The 6573-nt window shown below is 42.6% G+C and overlaps 1 non-coding gene across 1 annotated transcript; it reads right to left on the bottom strand.

Moving 5' to 3' along the window:
- Positions 1–212: 212 nt before the first annotated feature.
- trnar-acg (transfer RNA arginine (anticodon ACG)) lies at positions 213–285 on the bottom strand. The gene has a single exon. It is a non-coding gene; the product is annotated as a tRNA-Arg (tRNA).
- Between the last annotated feature and the right edge of the window lie 6288 nt (positions 286–6573).

The following is a 6573-nucleotide window of genomic DNA, read 5'->3' as shown; positions in this document are numbered from 1 at the left end:
ATTCGATCGGTGGCTTTATGGAATGGAAAGGTGCCCATAAGTCACCTGCGCGACTATTCGGCTTCCCTCCTGTGATGACGCTGGGACATTGACTCTCATGTTCTCAGGTACATTTAATGAAGGCATTCTCGTTCCTGCAGATGAGGAGCTCACACCTTATTTCGGGTTTTGAAAAATCAGTTTTTAAGCGGGATTAAAATCTACCCTGCCTGCGAGCCAGGTAGGATTCGAACCTACAGTCTCCTGATTCGTAGTCAGGCGCGTTATCCATTGCGCTACTGGCCCGATGCACAGTCTCCAGAGCCGTGATGTTAATACGGACACAGTTAATAGCAGTCATGTTCACCAGTTGAACAAGCAATAAAGATAATCACTGTCACTGCTTCAGTCTAATCTTCATCACCTTTTAAAGCAACGAATTTTCCAAAAAAAAACACATATGTCCACATGAAGTTTCCATTCACACTCTGTCTGCTTAGTCATTTAATGGAATGTGATGTGATGAATTTCGAATCCACTTCTTCAGCATCAATGACGGGAACGTGAGACTAATCACCACATTGTATATACCAGTTAATATTCAGAGGTTTCGAGTACAGTAGCGACTTTTGCGAATATGCAGGAAAGTGAAAACTGTGAACCGAGCAAAAAAATCCCTTCATGGAAATTAATCCAGTGCAAAGTCAAACATATTAGAACGGCAGATGACGTAAACATTCCTCTGCATCTCTCTGCACAGATGCTTCTCTAAGAATTGACTCTTTGCAGAATTCTTCTTTGTAATTTAGACTGTCCCAGTTGTAGATATTCTTTCAATCCACAAACAAGTATCCTGCTGAAAACTACTTACTTAAGAATAAAATAGTTGACTATCTATTCTACCAGCTGATGTCCCAAAGTTCCGTGTTCCATGTGAATACAAGTTCTTTCAGGTGAAATTGGAGCTCCCAGCCTGAAGTCCCACTGCTTCTTGATGCGTGGGAATTGAAGCCGCTGTCGTTAAGGCGGGAGCTTTTAGCCTCGATATTTCACGCGCCTCTGTATCATCAGAGAATGGCATTACGCTCACCAATTGCATTTTCGCAGCCACATGCTCGCGCTGAACGCCATTACCATTTCCAATTAGTTTTGGGTGCACTGCAACTCAATTTCTCTGATTCCACGCCCTTGAACTGGGATTATATGGCATGCCATTATATGATTACGTCAGTAAGTGAGGAAATTGGTGAAGTAACCGATGTTAAAATACACTGTTATTGAGAAATACATTTCAGCGATACCCTGCAGTATCCCATGAGCCTTTGAAGTTTTGTAGATATCTCGCAAACGTAACATCCTACAATCTCAGTGTTGCAATTTCTACAGTCTCTCCGGACATAGAAGCTATATATATGCAACCGAATCTGAGTTCCCACATCTCAGTCACTGTTTGACAAGTATTCCTTTGTGCGTGTGTTTCTGTTCTTGGCATAACCTCTGCCCCGATCCTTATTGCTTTTTGTATCGTGCTTTTCCATGTGGCGCCAGGATAATGAAATGGTTCTTCCTTGGCATTGTAAACACAGCAAGTTCTGCTCGAATCACAGTGACAGCAATCGGCATTTTCCCGTTTTACTCCATGTAATATGTGCTTAGCAAACGCTGAGAAAATCAATCTTTGTTTTACATGAAAATACGTGGTGATAAGTTTCCTTTTTCAAACACCCGCTATCTCACATCTTTGCGTTTCACATATCATAACCACCCTTTATCGGAGAAATCTCTCCCTCTCACAAGAACTAACTCGCCTAAACGTCCACCCTCCCATTTCACTGAGGTACTGCACAATATAATACTGACATTTACACTGTTCATTCTGTACTGCTGCGGTCACTGTTTTGGGTGAAAGTGCTCAATCACATGGTCGGCATCTTCAAGCAATTCAATCCATTTAGATGCAGCTGTTCTGTAATTAATCCTCATGGAGCAGTTTTTATTGGCAGGGACGATAGATTACTGGAACATCGGGCTCAGGATAAGTGCACAGCGCAGGATTGAGCAAAAGATGTTTTATTGGAAAAGACAAGTTTCTGTGGCTTTCTCCAGTCAATTATTTCATTTGTTCATTCGGTTCCCCCCAAATATTGCGTGCAGTTCTGCAATTCACATTACAGGAGTCATGTGATCGCACTGGAAACCTTGCAGAAATTTACCAAGTTGAAAAGTTTAGGTTATGAAGACAGATTGTTTTGACTGGGGTTGTTTTCTTAAGGCAGAGGAAACTGTGAGGATATATGTTTCATATGCACTAAGTAATGAACAACATGGACAATGCAGACTAAAAGAAACGTTTCCTCTTGACCGATCAGCAGGGGCGTAAACTGAAGTTAAGAGGTGGAAAGGATTGAGAAGATATGCAGAAAGATCTCATCAGTAAGCGGATGGTTGAATCTGGATTCACTGTCTGAAGGGATGCGCAGAGGCGAACCCACATAACCTTCAGAAATACACGGATCTGAACTTGAGTTGTTAATACATACAAGGCCAAGTGATGAAAATGAATAAAGATAGTCAAGCGATTGCATCTGACGAAAGCATGTACAACCACCTTGAGGGCTGTCATTCTACACATACGTGGTATTCGTGTAGCTGTCCATGGTGGGCTAGCAGGTCCATTTTTTTCGCTTTGTTCGCTGTCACCCGGCTTTGATTCTCAGTCCGGGAGTTGGGTTTGCTATGATCATTTCGGCTTCAGAACAGTCAATTTTAAGTGCAGTAAAGTCAGCGCTGCCCGTAAGCCAGGTTGGAATCGAAGCTCCACACAGTAGATCTGTAGTTAGGTATGTTATCCATTGTGCCACTGGCCCGTTGTATGTGCTACATTGTGCGGTAAATTAACTTGTGTGTGAATTTGAAGCCTGCCAGTCTTGCTCTTGAACCAAGTCGAAACTTTAACTACAATCTCTGGACCGTAAACAAGCGCATTATCCATTGTGACACTGTGCTCGCGCATGCTTGAGGTTGGCATTCTGCAGAGTTGTGATCTAAACACGGACATGACCAATCGTACTCATGTTCAAAGTTGAATAACCAGGAAAGATAACCACCGTTACTGCTTCACTCCAATGATCCACTCTTTGTGCAGCGGGAGGTTTTGTAACGAAAAGACATTCATCCTCATGAAACTTCCATTCACTTTGTGTCTACTCAGCCATTCAATGGGATCTCCGCTCATCTGATGAATTTCAAATTCACTGTACTGATTTTGCTCCATCACTTTTGATCAACTAATGCCTAATCACAACATTGTATTCAAGCTAGTCTTCGAAGTCTGAAAGTATTTTAACGGCCTGTGCGAGTTTACAAGAAATTCAATAAAATGAAATGAGCAAAAAAATTCCCTTTCTGCACAGAGCAGAGTTAGCCATATGAGATAGCTCAGAGAGCGAAAACATTACCTCCATTTCTCTCAGTGCAGATGTCAATAGTATCTGCTCCAGATACAGTTGGAACTTCCAGCTTGATATCCCAGTGCTCCCTGCTTCGTGTCAATGGAAGCTGCTGCAGTTCAGGTTGGAGCTCCCAGCCTGATGCGACGTATACTACGTCAATAGAAACTGCTCCACGCAATGTTGGAACTCCCAGTCCCCGGCATTTCAACTCACTCTGTACTTTCGGTGAAATATTTCACACTCAATGATTTCATTTCTGAACTCATATCCGCTGCCTCATCCCCATCCGCATTTTCAGTTTGATCTTCGCTGCTGCACCACACAGTTTCTCGTATTCCAGGTCTGAAGCCTGGCACTATATGATATTCCACAGCAATGGTTTCTTCCTTGCATGACGAAATTGCTAAAGCAACCGATGGTAAACTAAATTTCTTTTGCAGAAATACATTCCAGCAATTCCCTGCGCTATTCCCTGATGCTTTCATTTTCTGGAGGACTATATCAATCTTCGCCTTCAACAAACTAAGTGATGAAATATCCATCGGCTCTAGAGATACCGAAGTTAACCATTCAGCCAACCATGAGTTTGCATTTCTCAGTCACTGTTTGTCAAGTATTCCTACTGTTCATGTAGACCTGTTCTTAACATATCCTCTGCCACTATCTTTACTGATTTTTGCATCATGCTATTCCATGCGGTGCCGGTATCGTGCAGTGGTTAGTGCTTTGCATAGTGGCAGCAGAAAGATCATCTCCAATTTGACTTCCAGTATTGTCACTTGTTCCCGTTTTATGCAGAGTAAGACAAGCTTCACAAAAGCAGGAGCGAATCAATCTTTTTTGACATGAAAATATTCGTCGAGGTGATGATTTTGCTCCTTCAAACCCTGGCCCTTTCACATCTCTGCTGTCTATGTATCAGGATTTAAACGCACCAATTCTCGGAGATTTCTCCCCATCCCACGATCAGTAACCCTGCTTTAGGTTCCTTCTCCAATTTCCCTGAGGCATTTGGCTATCAAGCACTCGCATTGACATTGTTCAGTCTGTGCAGCTGCAGTCAATGTTGTTGGGCGAACGTGACCCAATCCCACAATTAGGACCTTAAAACCAATCGATCCATTTACATACTGCTGTTGTGAGATCAGTGCTCATGTAGCAATTTTTACTGACATGTTCGAGATCACTGGAACATCAGGCTCAGGAAAATGACACAATGCATATTTAGCAAAGGGTATTTTTTTTTGGAAACGATCAGTTTTTCTGTTCTACTTTCAATGGAGAAGATGGAGATTGTGAGGAAACATGATTGAAATGTGCAGAACAATGAGAGATAAAGGCATGTTCGGCTGAAAGAAATGTTTCCTCTCGGACAAACGCCAAGTGGAGTCGATAAATGTACGAGGCAGAACATTTTCAGTAGATAAGCAGTAAAAACTTTATCCACCAGTGGTGATGGATAAATCTGCAACTCATTGTGATGAAATCAACACAACCTTCAGAGATATTCAATCTGTATTTGTGATGTTAAGGCATACAAGGCAAAGAGATGGAAAATGGAATGAGGATAGTGAAGCGGTTGTTTCTGCAGAGAACGCGTCCAACACATTTGAGGGCTGTCACACTACGTGCCTCTTACCGCTATACTCGTCCCTGGTCATGTCGTGGTTCTGAATTGGCACTTTTACCACTGCAGCCCGCGTTCAATTCACAGTAAGGGCTGTTTTGTTCAGCATCAAAAGCGTGGGCATCTGTGATAGGATTCCTTTCAATGCTTCGAATCAATCAATGTCTTCACGAACATCAGAGTTAATGTCCCAGTCTCTTAAAGAAGGAGAAGGTGCCTCGGCACTCCATGAACCAACATGAGACTGAGATATATATTTTGTTTCCTTGCCATTACTATGAGCCGCAGCGATTGGGTCGATGGCTCTGTGAAATTGAAAAGTGCCGATTCGCAGTGTGTGAGACTATTTGGTCTTCCTCACTTGTGATGACGCTGCGACATTGACTGTGATGTTCTCCGGGATGTGTACTCAAAGAGATTCTCGTGTCTGCATATCAGGAGCTCAAGCTTCATCTCGGCTTCAGAACAATGAGGAAGATTAGGTTGTGAGTGTAATGAATACCCGTGTTAACCTCGAGCTAGAGCGGAGTGAAATCTACAATGTTCTGATCTTGAGTCAGGCACGTTAGACTTTGCGCCACTTGCCCCATATGTTCTTCACGCTTTCATGCTTCAGAGTTTTGATGTTAACAAGGACAGGAGAAATAGCAGTCATATTCAAAAATTTAACCAGGAAAGAAAATCACCACCACTGCTTCAGTCCAATCCTCCCCACGTTGTGTTTCAGCGCGATTCAAAATGAAAACATATCTGTCATGATGAAGCTTCTATTCAGCCTCTTGTCTGTTCAGTCATTGAATGGGACCATCGTTGATCCTGTAAATTTCAACATTACTTTCCAGCTTTTCCTCCATAAATCAAGATAAACTCGAGCATAATGTCAACATCAAATAGAGTCATAGAGTCAGAGAGATGCGCAGCATGGAAACAGACCCTTTGGTCCTATTCGTCCATGCTGACTAGATATCCAAACCTAATCAAGTCCCTTATGCCATCACCCCGTCCATATCCATCCGAAACCTTTCTATTCGTATATCGATCCAAATGCCTCTTAAATGTTGCAATTGTACCAGACTCCACCAGTTCCTCTGGCAGCACATTCCATACACTTATTACTCTCTGTGTGAAAACGTTGCCCAGTGGGTCTCATGTATATCCTTCCCCTTTCACCGTAAAACTATGCCCTCTAATTTTGGACCCACAGACCCCAGGGAAAAGACTCTTTCTATTTACCATATAATTTTGAAAACCTCTAACAAGTCATGCCTCAGCCTCCGACGCGCCAGGGAAAACAGTCCCAGCCAATTAAGCCACTCCCTCTTTAGCAAATCCTCCAACATTGACAGAATCCTCATTTCTTTCTGAACCCTTTCAAATTTCGTAACATCTTTCCGATACGAAGGAGACCAGATATGCACGCAATATTCCAACAGTGGCCTACCGAATGTCTTGTACAGCTGCAAAATGACATCCCAACTCATGTACTCAATACTCTGAACAATAAAGGAAAGCATA

Source organism: Chiloscyllium plagiosum, unplaced genomic scaffold, assembly GCF_037043375.1.
Source record: "Chiloscyllium plagiosum isolate Xiang-an unplaced genomic scaffold, Cpla_swu_hap1 HiC_scaffold_39, whole genome shotgun sequence".
Lineage (NCBI taxonomy): Eukaryota > Metazoa > Chordata > Chondrichthyes > Orectolobiformes > Hemiscylliidae > Chiloscyllium > Chiloscyllium plagiosum.
Note: the sequence above shows the minus strand (reverse complement) of the source record. Positions and strands in the feature narration are given on the sequence as shown.